The following is a 14164-nucleotide window of genomic DNA, read 5'->3' on the forward strand; positions in this document are numbered from 1 at the left end:
TTGGTCTTGCCCATTAACACTTCTTTTTGTTCTCAAAAGACAAATAATATTTTACAGGAACACAATTCAAAAACTTTAAGGATGCCAAAATTTCCATTTGACAATGGTATAAATCAGAGTGCAGATTTCTTTGGGGCACAGTTAGAGAGATAGACCCACTTCCTTCAAAAATACATAGACATAGCTGCTGGTGGATATGTTGAAAAGCCACATTAAACAACTTTTGTTTAACAATTGTTTCTATGATTTGTGGCAGCACTTTTTGACATAGCTGTGTGTGTGTGTGTGTGTGTGTGTGTGTGTGTGTGTGTACAGGGTGCATCAAACATTTGTGGGGAAATGGAATTGAGTTAAAGGAATTTTTTCACAACATTTTTGAAGTTCCTTCATTATTTAATGATGGATTCTTGGGATGAACTCATTTCCTCCTTAAAGAAAGTACCTAAAGAACTTACTGGGTTGCACGTACTCACTTACAGTTCTCTCGTCTTACTGGCTAAAGCAAGCCTTATATCCCAGTCATTTAAACTTGCCTCACACAAAATTTTGAGATGTAGATGAACGTTATCGTTGGGTTCTACTCCCTATCCCACTCTTTAACCTTGTTTTCTTTTGCTCTCGACCTTTTCTTCAACTTTGTCAAAAGTTTTGTTTCTGATTCTCTTTCTCTGGGTTCTTTCATCCTCTATTCTGGCGTGATGGAAACTCTTTGTTTTCACCTGTAAACTGCACTCTTACTTTAACTTAGACTCGACGATTACATTTGTCGTCACCTTGACAACCTCGGGATCAAAATGTTGCCACAGGCCTGACAGATTTTACAGTGCCTTCTGCCATGTCTTCCTCATACTTTTGTGTAGACACCAGTGAGAAACTTAAGGTTTTTCTGTTTCCAGGGAAGCTATAATTGAGTTTGTCTCAGTACTCCACGTGAATCATTTTTACAAGTATTTTAATATTCCCACTTCTTGATCATTTCCTTAATTCCTGTTCCCATTCAAACCGCCACAACAGTTCTGGCATACTTCATGTTTATGAATCAAACCTGTAGCAAATACCATAAAATATAATTTCCAACTTAATTTTTGTGTGCCTTTATTGTTGCGTTTATTAGAAAAGAAAATATACTCTACCAAGTTCAAAGAGATGTAAAAGAATAAGTGATTAAGTTTTTAGAAGAAAACCTCCCAGTAGATTAGAAGTATTAATAGAATCTTCCTTTCTCGTTCTAATAGTAATAGAGTGCTCTCTAATATGAGTAAAATCTGTGGCTCAGTCTTAGATCATCCGCACAATCATTGCTTTGTTTGAGCCCATTGTTACAACCACTGTCAATCCATTCCATGGAAGGTCTTCTTCTTGTATATTAACTCTTTACCGTGTTTAATATATGATATCCTTCTCCAAGAACTGGTCCTTCTTAAAAAACATGTCCAAAGTACATGACAAGTCTGGCCATCCTCATTTCTAAGGACGAATCATTGGCTGGAAGGACCAGTCCAAGGTGCTTTCCGTCATCTTCATCAGCGCCATGATTCAGATGCACCAATTCCTGTTGAAGTCGTCCTTATCACCCAGCTCGTGCATGCCTGTGGGGCCACTGACAGTATCATGGCCTGGTCGATGCGCCTCAGTGATCATTGTATCGATAGGTAAGCTCTGTAATAACTAATATCTTTGTCTTTCACTGTGTTTCCATGCTCAAAAACTTAGAGGAACTTAAGGGTTACAAATGTCATGGGAATTGGCCCAAGAGAGGTTATAAAACATTAGCTTCACACTTACAAAGTAAGATGACGTAGGCACCTAATCAATTTTTGTGTAATTAATATTTCTTGGGGTGTGGTATAGCATATCAGAAAAATTACTGAGTAGAAATAAAAATCCTTGAGTTCTATTCAGTGCTCTGCCACATGTAAGATATGTGATGGTAGCAATGCCATTTAAGTGCTATAGCCTTACTTTCCTCCTTGAGAAAGCGCAGATAATGGTGTGCCCCCATTTATTATCTCCAGTTGATGTGCGAATCATATGAGTTAAAGACACCTTAAGCCACTCAAATCTTATAAAATGTTATGCAAATTATACATGTTTTAAGTAAAAAGTATTCTCATAAGAGTCAAGTTATGACTACTGTTTCAAATATTTGGAGTCTACTTCAACAGACAACTTTCATGTGAGAAAAACCAGGAACACCTGGAAATTGTGTACAACCAAGAGCTGCCTTGCCTAATGCGTATAGTAGTTTGTTCAGTTGGTAATGGTATTACATGAGGATATGGGTCTTCTGTAGGAACCTGTTGAATCACAGAAAATAGAAAGACTTTAGCGTTATAGTAAAATAGGGCATAACTAAGTTAAAGATATCAGTAATTAAGTGAATATGAAATAGAGGGAGACAATTTTCTTTTCTTTCTTTTTAAATTTCCTTTCCTACCAATGCTCAATTTATCACTTTACTAACATCTCAGTTTTTATAACACTCTATTCTGAAGTATTGGTACTTTGAAGGGATCATTTTTATACATCAATGGGGAAAAAAGCGCATAAGAACATTGCTTACTTTTGTCTTAATATTTTGGCTTTCTATTTGAATGCCATCAGTTAATCCAAAAATTTACCAAGGTTAAATAAAAATAAGGCAAATTATTAAATTGACTAGTGAACTACTTAATGTATAAAGTTCATAGAAGTAATCTATAATCCTTGGGGTTTTTTTCTAATTTGTACACTTCCTTATAAGTAATGCTAAAATATAGCCTGTTGAATATTATCCACACATGACCACTGTGAAGCCCAGTTTAACACAAGAATGAAGTTAATGAACCCTGAAGCAAATTTATATGGAATAAACATAAATTATGAAGGCGTATGCTCTATAGACACCAGCCTTCACATTTTTCGTGCAATTGTTACTTTAAGTTTTCTTTCAGAAGCATTCGAATATGAAATATTTCCTTTATTGCATCTCTCTTTATACTTTTTTATTATAACAAAATATTTTCTTAAATCCCATTGATTAATGGAGCTATTAAGTGGCATAATTATGCTATGTTGTGGAAGTGGACAAGGCCATCTCTGACTTGTGTGAAAAATAGAAAGATCTCAATATAGAGGCTTAACCATCTTGAGAAGGAACATCCGATTGCCATTATTAGCAAGTAACTATCCTCACTTTTTTCATTGTATTAAAAAATAGCCTGTATCATCATTAACTTTCTTTAAAGGAAAGAATTTAGGTGAAACAGAGAAAAATGATGATTCTGTAATTGTGAATTTCTGTTGGTAGTTGAGATGTTGCCAAGTAGAGTTTTCCCTGTACCTTCTTCTTAAAGGATTTGTATTTTGCATTTGGATTGACTTGGCTGTCAAAAAGTCAAGTTGAAATACCCCCCACCCATTAAGTTGATAATTGTCTGAATAAAATGTTAAGAACCATTAGGAGGAATAGAATTTCAAAACAGTCTAACACAACAAACACACTTCATAAAGGTTCTTTGTCCTTTAAAAAATTTTTCTCACCAAAAAAAAAAAATTCCCCAGAAAACACATTGTGTAGTTTTAACTTCCTGTTTCATGAAGCATTTCTTCCTTGACCTACCTGCCATAACTGTTTAGCTTACACTTAAAATTTTTTTCCATTCCACTTTCCACTATTGAATTCCTTTTGAGCAAAATAAAGGTAAGTCTTTCTTTTTCACACAAAAGCAGTCAGAGCATCGGGTTTAGAGGGATTAATTCCTGCAGTAGATGTTTTCAACTCTGTAGTTCAGAATATAGGAATGCAACCACCTTTACTCATTTTTCACCTGTCTGCAAGACTGTCTGGAATTTCTGTGCCAATCTCACATTAATCTTACCCTCAACACAGTTCAATTAATTAAAGAATCCCCAAACTCTTTGCAGCCATTCTGATTCATGATAGCCCCATGTTACGGAGCATAAGATTTTCTTGACCATAATCTGTATGAAAGCAGATCCCCACACCTTTCTCCAACAGCTCCTGTGAGAGGATCTGAACCCCAACCTTTAGGTGAATGTTGAGCACAAGTCATTGGCTCCACCCATCAGCCTCACATCAATTAGCCTTCCTCATATTTCCTTTCCTTCTTGCTCTGCCTCCACCCTGTGTAGTCTTCCAAGCCCTCTCTTTTGAGAATAATATCTAAATTTTCCTATAGACAAAAGTCTTTAAATCTTATTCTAGTCTCAACATTTCTTAGTAGTTTTATATAGGAAATATCTACTCTATCATAAATTATTCTTGATAATACTTCACACTCATTAGGCTATGTATTTTACACAAACAAAAATTTGTCTTTGTGACACATATTACGGTTACTATATTTACTCAAGGCAATAAATTGATTCCAAATTAAAGCGCCTGTGAGGAGCAAAGCTGTGTTCCACAAATAGCATGTGCTTTTTTACATCTCTTTGTTTTCTAGGGGCTATGTTTCCTTTCTTTGGGTTCTTGACCTTGATAAACTGAGATAGGCCTTTAAGCGAAAATAGAAATATAATCATTATTCATGATTTTTTCTCATGACAGATATGTAAAGTAGGTAATTTTTTCTGAGGAGCTTGAGAATTGAGCTCCTGAGAGTAAAAGTCTTGCTAATGGAGTTGGGTGCCTCAGCAAGGTTATTGGTGAACCTAAAAATATTTATAAAGCTTTCCCTAACAGGCCTGTGTCTATACCAAGAGCTGAGTGCCCTAGGGACCAAAAGTTGAAAGATCTGTCTGCCTAAAGACACGGCTGGCAGCTGTCCTGACTGAAGAATTGTATCCTGATTTGCTCGAATCATAAATATAATATTTCAGTTACCTTATAAATCCTATAACTGTGAGGGGAAAAGAAGGTATATGATAAGACTAATAAGATACTACATATTGAATTTTTATGCATGTAGTTGCTCAAGATTTTAGCTGATAATGATGTAAAGGCATTATTAAAATTCTCTTAGAAGAGAACTACTAAAACATAGAAGAAAAAGAAGAAGAAAGAGGAGGAGGAGGAGGAGAAAGAGGACTTCTAATAGGCAGGAATTATACTTTACAGTGAATGGTTGAATATTTATCAACTTAGATCAATCACTCAGTGTTCTTGGTGTTGTGCGTGTTAGGTACCATCAAATGAGCTCTAACTCATCCCTACGTCATGTGTAACAGAATGGAAACCTACTTGGTCCTGTATCATCCTCACAACTGTTGTTACGTTTGAGGGCATTGTTGGAACCACTGGGCCATCCATTTCATGGAGGGGCTTCCTCTTCTTCACTGACCTCCCACTTTACCAAGTAGATGATGATGTTTTATTCAAAGGACTGGTCTCTCCTGATGACATGTCCACGCTACATGAGATAGAATCTTGCCATCCTCACTTCTCAAGAGCATTCTGGTTGTACTTCTTTGAAGGCGGACTGGTTTGTTCTTCTGGCGGTCCATGGTACTTTCAATATTCTTCACCGGCACCATAATCCAAGTGCATCGATTCTTCTTTGGTCTTTCTTATTCGTTGTCCAACTTTCACATTCATAAGAAGGGAATGAAAAATACCATGGCTTGGGGTAGGTGCATGTTAGTCCCCAAAATAACATTGTTGTTCTTAAGCACTTTAAAGAGGCCTTGGGTAGCAGATTTGTTTATTGAAATACGCAATTTGATTTCTCGACTGTTATTTCCATGGCTGTTGATTGTGGATCCAAGTAAACTAAAAGTCCTTGACAAATGCAATCCTTTCTCTATTTATTATGCTGTTATCTGTTGGTTTGTTTTGTGTACATTAATATGAAATCCATACTGAAGACTTCAGGCTTTGATCAGCAATGTGCCATCTGCATATTGCAGTTTTTAATAAGTTTCATTTCCTTTTTGATGTTTCATTTGTTGTCATTCAGCCCAGCTTCTCAGATTATTTGCGCAGCTTACAGATTGAATAAAAGTGTGCAAAGATACAACCCTTAGGCACACCTTTCCTGGTTTTAAACCATACAGTATTCCTTTAATCAGTTGATTGCCTTTTGGTGTATCTACAGATTCCACATGAATATGTTAAGTGTTTTGGAATTCCTATTCTTCTCAGTGTTATTCATGGTTTGTTATGACCCACACAGTTTGAATCATATGTTGTGAGGGGCAGGGAACTAGGTTTATTCTATTCTTTACAAGTAGTCATCCTTGGCCATGATGAAGATCCTGCACCCCAGGTGCTGACCTGCCAAGAGAGACCCATGTGGCCATCAGGGTGCCACACGGATAAGCCACCCACTCTGGCTTATCTGAGCTTTTGCCTCCTATCTGACAATATAGGATACAAAAATAAGAAGGATGGGTACTGGTTAGGGTGTACTCCAGAAACATAGCTATGCCAAGGATGCAAAGTTGCTTCAATAGTTCTGGTTCTAAGAGCACACGTAAACACTCTGCCAACTCCTTAGGGGATGCATTGTATTTTATACACCACTCAACAATCTGGGAAAAATCATCTCCCTTGATTCTGTTTTCTCAGTTCAGAGGTCTTTCAGTCCTCCCTAAAGTACGGCCAGCCACACAAATAAAGGACAGTATTGATCCTTGTCTTCTCAAAGGCTTCCCTCATAAGCACTGGACTATACTTGGAAATATTTACTTCACATTATATCCAGATCTTTAAAAGGTAATTCCTCTAAAGCTGCTTGAAAAATCAACGTTAGTGGTTTGATTACATTGTAAATACTTTTTACTTCATATAAAATCTTTGTTGAAAAGTTTTTATAGCCTTGCTAAAAGTCTCTATTCATTTCAATGTAGTATTTAATAACATGTAAGCATGATTACTGTATGCTCACTTTACAGCTGAAAACTGAAGACATTGAGGTGCTCTTTAAGTACTGTATGAAATGTTAGTGTCGTTCTATCGATTTATGCTTTCATTCTGATACTATGAGATTTAGGACTTTATTATTTGCTGTAAGAAATGTTCAAAGACATTATTTGGTAATATCATCTCGGTACCATAGATAGGAATAAAAAAACTGAGACATAGATATTAAATGACTTGCAGCAATTCACATAGCAAAGTCACGAGGAGGCTGATAAACATCTTGAATCTCTTTGTGAACTAGCTACTATGATTTTCTGACAAGAAACATTTTTCTGCATCCAGGAACCCCAGTGTTCACAGTCTCAAGAAAGCAGTGCCTCACAGGGCAAGAAACTCATGAGAAAGTTAGCCTAGTAGCGCTATATATACCAGTCACTACTGAACAGTGTTAGAGTATTGACAGTCTCAGTCATCTAGTAAAACATCTAGATGAAAGGTACTCATATATCTACATAAAAAGAAACGTTTTTAGAAAGTAATATCTTCTCTGAAATGTCTCTATAATAACTTCAGTTTGTCATCATTTTAAGCCAGAACTTGGTATCTTCCTGTGAGGCCGGAACTCAGACAGTTAATAAGGAAGCAGAGACCTGAGTCGGCCAAACTTTTAGTAGGTTTTTGCTACCAATTCAGGTACCAATGAGAAAGACTACGTAAAAGTAGTTCTCCATACTTTTAATTTCTATCCATTATTGTTTTCTCGTGAGAAATGAGCCGATTCTAGAAAGCTCTGTTCCCCAGGAGATCTCGCTCAAGTTGGTATGCCTTGGGCAGTTCCTATGCTCACTAACTCATTGACTTGTTTCCCCATACAGTCTAAGCTCAGCCAAAGGTCAAAGAATAAGGACGAATGATGGAGTGTCTTACAGTCGCTTGTCCCAAAGAAATACCCGAAGGAGAAACGTTACATGCACATGCACGTAAATGAAAAGACACTTGCTGAATCCCCTCAGTGATTCCCTCCAAGGGGAAAAAAAATGTGACTTCACCTAGAACCAGCTTCGTCATCAGTACATGCTCACCTTCCCTGATATTTGCTCCCCAGTTGCAAGAACGGGAAATGATTGTACTTAGTCAAGGTTGAGAGAAAATAAAAGTGTGTGTAGAGGGCATCAAAGAGCTCGGAATTGGGGAAATGCTGATGGAAAGTGGTAAACTTAGCAAGCGCTGTTTATCTCAAGAGAGCTTATGATTGTCCTGGTGGTGACACCCACCTTTGGAGTCCCAGACAAGCTTTTCCTTCCAATTAAGTAACCTGTAATACGGTATTCATCACTTGGAAAAGTAAAAAATTATTCTATTCTTAATTGATAAGTTCGTGCATTGTCTGTCTCTTTTGTAGTCTGTCAGTTCTGACTTCTGAAACAACCATTTCCGTTATATTGCTAACATCTCAAAGGAAAGTTTACCAGACTACCAGGTCTAATTGCTTTAGTTTCTTTTCATTTCTTAAGACTGGCTTAGATAATATGTGTCCTTTGCTCCAGAAATTATAACTCTCAGATATATCTGATAATCTTTAACCATTAATACTTCAAGTGTCCCTATTTATTTATTTGTTGTACACAGTGTTGTGCACATTGTGTTAGTTTCTATACCTTGCACCTGATATTTTCTTTAATTTCCACAGCAGTCTGCTTTAAAGATAAAGAAATTGAGCCTCAGCTAACCAATTCATTTCGCTCAGGACATACATACAGCTAGTAAATGTCCAAGCTGCATTCAAACGCAGATTTTTTTCTGACTCAATGATTTTCTCTTTACTTTTTTAACCATTCGCTCATAATACTTTTAAGAATGAATAAATCATTCAGAAATTCTTTTCTAAGAATCTATGCCACTTTTCTAAGGGGAAGAGAATTAACATGCCATGTGGTTCTGTGGTTTTTTTGCCTGGGTTGATTTTATTTTTTCATAAAAATATATACAGTAAAGCATTTGCCAATTCATCAACGCATAATCGTATAATTCAGTGCCACTAATTATGCTCATTATATTTTACAGCCATTACTCCTATCCTTGTTTGAATCATTCTATCGCGGTGCTAGTTTTTATCATCTAAAATCATGCCAACTCAAGTTACTTGTTGATTTGCCCCCCAATACAGTCTACCATTGACTAGTCTATTGATACTATTTAGCAAGATATCAGGTCTTTTTTTTTATGATGTATACCCCTTATTAGAAAGTTCAGTATAACTTAATTCTCAAATTAATCACAAAATCACCTTCATTTCCCTAAATTAAATAGTAACATCATGAATTTGTTGACTATCAATCAAATAATGAAACTGATTTTCATTAAGTGCAAGTGGTATCTGCCTCAGTATGTAGAATGAACCCATGGCGTACATCTCTGATCTGCCACTTGTAAGTTTTAACATCTATTAAATGGTGCCTACCTCACAACAGCAGTGTCAGGCTTCAATAACATCCTATGCACTATATATGTAACCAATTTGCGGCATAGAATACATACTTACTGCCTCGGTGGCAGAATTTGTGAAGCACCAGAGGCATCTTGGAGGAAAAGCTTCTTAGTAGAGTGAGAGCCTTGGCAGCCCCACGTAACACAGGTCCATTCTGGAGCACGCCGGGTCACTACGAGTCCGAGTCAACTCAACTGCAGCAGGTTTATAGTCATCAGCAGCGTTATCACTGCCATAAGCGTGTACCAAGAAGAAGTGGAACAGTCACTGATGTGTGCTTCGCACGTAGTAAGAGGTCAATAAATACAAATGAAATGTGTCAGTTCTTCCACTTACTGACTAGTGGTAAATACAGTTTCCTGGACACTGCCTCGCTGTTTACTGTGCACAAAAGTGTCCACTATGCAACCAATGGTATGCAGTTTCTAGAAGTATCTTCTGACTCTGTAGGAACTTTTGGGGTTTGGAGTAGTGAAGATTATAATTTCTCCTCCGTACCAGGCATTTTCACTCTTAGTATTATGGACTGTGCGCTCTCTGGCCAGAGATATTTGAGTGCCTACTAAATGGATATAGATCGTCCCCTTCCCATAATAGTCAGCAGATATGGTTTCTCTTATGGTGCAATGAAAACAGAAGCAATACAAGTCTGCTCATAGTACAGGAAGATAAATGGGCTGGAAAACACAAGAAGGCAGCATGTGTCACACATGATGAAAATAACTGAAACACACCGAGAGTGTGAAGGACATAGATTTTCTCTCTCTGTGCCAGCTCTAGAAATGCTGCCTACTTTTACAATGATGTCAGCAAATAGTGACTGCCTTCTCTGTAAGAATCTTATTTTTAAATCCTAAAATGTTTACTGTGATGAATCTCAAATTAGTATGCCTTACATCCCATACTCCCGAGAACTTTCTTTTCGGTTCTTTGTTACAGTTAGGCGCCATCGAGTTGGTTCCATCTCAACTCATAGTAGCTCAGTGTACAACGGAACCGACCAAAGCCCGGGCTCAGAAAAGCTTCAAACGTTTGCCTCGGCCTAGAATGTTCTTCCTACCACTGGCATTTGATTCTACCTTTAGAAACAATGTACGTATCTCTTCTAGGAGCCCTGCCCAGGCTCTTACACGTGTTTGTGCTGGTGTTCTTATGCTGTTGTACTACAATTTTCTCTGGATGTGCATATTTTCTCTCTTTTGGCATCTAGTGACAAATTGTAAGCTTCTTGAGGATGGGGCTTTATCTTATTTATCTTGGTATGCCCGGTATTATTGAGTTTCTAGGATAGAGTTAAAAAACAAACAACTGACTACCATATCAGTTGTCCTTGAGCTGAATCTAACTTATGCTGACCTCATTTGTTTCGGAGTAGAACAGGCTGTGCTAGAGGGTTTCTAAGCCGATAGCCTTGAAAATAGATCTGCAAACCTTTCTTTCAAGGCATTACTGGGTGGGCTTGAAGCAACACATTTTTGTTAGTAGTGTTCAACTACTTGTGCCACCAAGGGAAGCCCAGGAGTGCACAATCAACGTGTATCCAATAAGCTACTGAACTTGAATTCACACACACACCATTTGCAAAGTTCTCGCTGACTACTGGACATTTTGAAATTACTCCCAAACAGATGGCTGTGCTCTAAGTGCTCCAGTAACTTTGAGGGGCAGTTTCTAATTTCTGCATGTGTAGGGGGAGCAGGGGGGAGGCGTGAATCTTTAACCTTGACTGTGTTTTTTGTTGTTGTTGTTGTTGTTTTTTACCCTAAGCACTTTACACAGTGGAATTAACAGGTCTGTTAATTACTGATTAATGAACCATGCCGAAGGCATTTTGAATTCCTGGTTTTATGTACACACTACCTGTTTGGTGGCTTTGTCCAGTACATTATCTATATACTTAAAAAATACACCTGGATCATAATCAGTTAACTAAAACGTTAACCAGAAAACTGTGAAAAAATGCTCGGCATTTCATACAGTGCTTGACATATAATTGGGATTCAATAAATGTTTGTGGAATGCACGAACAAATCAGCCATTGTCTGGAGGATAAGGTATGAGGTTTTTAAAAAAATCTACTTGAAACTCCCAACCTCATAGGGCAGAAAGGAGTCAATTCAACACTCACAACTCTGGCCTCTGTGTTTCCAGACTCACACAAGCTCACCGAGAAGTGCCATACATCTAGATCTGATTTCTCAACCTCATCCTGCAGTAAACTTTTGCATTGCAGAGGCTAGAGACCTTTGTACATGTTGTCTTCCTGGTGACTGTATTGGCCCTGGGGAGACTCCCAAGAGATAAAGTGCAGGAACACATGGCTCCCATCTGAATACAAATCGGTGGACATAGCGTGGTAATTCAGCTGAGACGTCCTCTATATTGTAAACTGAAAGCCTATGATTAGAGGTGTTTATAAACGGCATCTAAATACCCCCGACCCCTCCCTACTCCCTCCCAACTGTAGTTTTATCGGCCTGACTCACAGCGCCCTAGTCTCACTGCGTTATTTGTTAAAATGGCCAGCATGAGGGATTATTCATTAAAACTAACAAATCACCCTGACGAGCTGTGCCCTGGCCTGGCTGAAGGTTGATTGGCGAAAGTGTTCTCCTTCAGAGAAAAGACTTTTTGTGCTCGTGACGCAGTCAGGGATGGATTATTGAATATGCAAGTTAGAAGAGAAATCACAGGACACGCAAATTGAGTATTTACTGGCAAATAATTGCTCTCTTAAGCTGTGGCTCTCTTCCTAAATTCTTAACATTCCCGAGGGTTAGAAAGAAACAGGGGGGAAAATGCATCCGTACAGAGTACTTTGCAAAAAAAAATACACAGACTGATGCCTCAGACTTGGGCAGGTAAGTAAGTGTGGCCGTGGGTGCATGGAGAGGGAAGGGGAAGCTCGAGGGAGATGCATACTTCTTCAGTCTGGTGGGGTTTGAAAAATCAACTTGTGTATTCGAATACTGCTTGGCTGATTTCTATGTTAACTGAGAAGTTTGTTTCAGGGCTGAATTTATTATGAAAGTTAGAGAAGTGAGAAGGAGGGGAGGTTTTCTTAGCGTTACTCTCTGTCTTTTTCAGCAGAATGTTTATGTGACTGTTTTTCACCAATACTAGTTAAGAGCTTTGCTCGGTTCTGTTTTTGTGTGAGATGTATAAAATTAAGTTTTTGATGTAAAGATCTGTAGTCATGTTCTACGTTGTTCATTATGACCCGTCTTAACAAGATCCCAGACACATGCGAGCACAATGATTGCGTGTATTTTTAAAAGTAAACAGTGAGCACTAAGCTAGTTCTTGTTGAAATTTCTAAAGGAACGTGATCGTGTTGGAATAGTCTGTTAAACTTTGGGCTTGTATAATAACTCAACGGGTCGCGTTGTCAACTGTGTTGCCTTTTTTATCTGTAATGCTCATCAAATTCCTGAGTTTTGTGGACATTGAAAGTAACAAAAACTATTTAGAGGATTTTTAAAACCACATTTAAATACATGGGCCTAGAAGCGTGGAAATGAAGACTTCGTCTGTGTAAAATAAAGTACTTAAGAAACGGACTCCGTGAGGTTATATGAGTAGCATGACCAAGAGACACACTTATATCTCTATTTTCTGTGAAAACTTGGAAAATGTGCTTTCATTGACAACACACTTCTTTTTGAAATGAGAGTAATTGGCTAGAGAACCAGCATTTTAGAATTGTAATAACTATGAATAACAGGGATTTAAAGCAAAGGCATAAACATAATTTAAACTAAATTAACTAATTAATAATTGCAAAATGCTTTAACAATAAAATATCTCCAGGATAGCAATGATAAAAATAATAATAAAAATGGAAAAACAGGCAGTCGTACACAGACTAAATCATACAGCTCTCATAAGGTTTCAGAGAATCAGAATAAATAAAACATTTATCTTACTAAATCTATTCCGTGAACCATGCAACATTTTACTGGATAGGGTATTTCTTTACTATCCTATTTTATTTTATTTCTAAAAATTGAGTTTAAATATGTGGGATCCAGTTGATAAAGAAGTTTAAAGTACATATATATTTTAAAAGTTTAATTCCCACTGGGTCACATTTCTGTCCTCAAGAGACAACCTCCTTAAAGTTTCTGGTGACGATTTGAGGGCACAGTTTGGTCCATTATTTTGAAATAACAAAGGGGCATTTAAAGCATATGTTTGGAGACTAAGCCATCTGCCTGCATTATTGTGGATACCACAGAATTCTGAGTACTTGGAAAGGCTCAAAATAATTAACCAAACTTCTTTGCAAGATTAAAAAAAATACAGCACACTGAATTTATTTTTATGTGTGTGTGTATATTCATATTACTTTGCTACATATTTCACTAGTTTGCTGTGGCAGAAGAGTATCGTTATATCCTTTTGATCTTTGGGAAATGAATGTCAAGTTGGAGTTGAGTGACATAAACCGATGGCAAGTTAACGGTAGTAGTCTTTTCTTTCTGGTTTAACCCACTGACTCTCAATACCTTTTGGAATTTTACATTGACTTGTCATCAGTTAAGCTCACAGTTATTTGGGAAACAATATAAAATGGGGACTGCTGGAACTAAAATGAAGTCCAGATGCTAACTTCTGGACTGTCTACAAATGCGTTGCAAGAGACATGCGGAAGCCAGAGTAAGGAACATTTCTTCCATCCAATTGTGAGTGTTGTAGTGGAAGTGTGAATTACCTATTGGGTGCCTATGTGGGGTTAAAAAGATATTTTAAATATTTGTGCTTAGTCTTTAGAGTGCTTACAAGTCAGTATCATCCCATTGGTGATCCCAATGCCTATGTGTGGTTAAAAAAAAATCACAAGTTGGTATCATCCCATTCTTTTTTTTTCC

General features: G+C 37.4%; 1 protein-coding gene across 8 annotated transcripts in view; it reads left to right on the forward strand.

Annotated features, from left to right (window-relative positions):
• ZBTB20 (zinc finger and BTB domain containing 20) overlaps nt 1–14164 on the forward strand; it is a 968716-nt gene that overhangs the window by 435596 nt on the left and 518956 nt on the right. The window contains exon 1 of one of the 8 annotated variants that reach the window (XM_075542498.1): nt 11881–12154. The exons of 6 other annotated variants lie outside the window; for them this stretch is intronic. The gene's annotated coding sequence lies outside the window, so the exon portion shown is untranslated. Of the gene's footprint in view, nt 1–11880; nt 12155–14164 lie in introns of those variants that run through there. One more of the 8 variants, XM_075542490.1, reaches the window with a different exon arrangement.

Source organism: Tenrec ecaudatus, chromosome 2 (genome assembly GCF_050624435.1).
Source record: "Tenrec ecaudatus isolate mTenEca1 chromosome 2, mTenEca1.hap1, whole genome shotgun sequence".
NCBI lineage: Eukaryota > Metazoa > Chordata > Mammalia > Afrosoricida > Tenrecidae > Tenrec > Tenrec ecaudatus.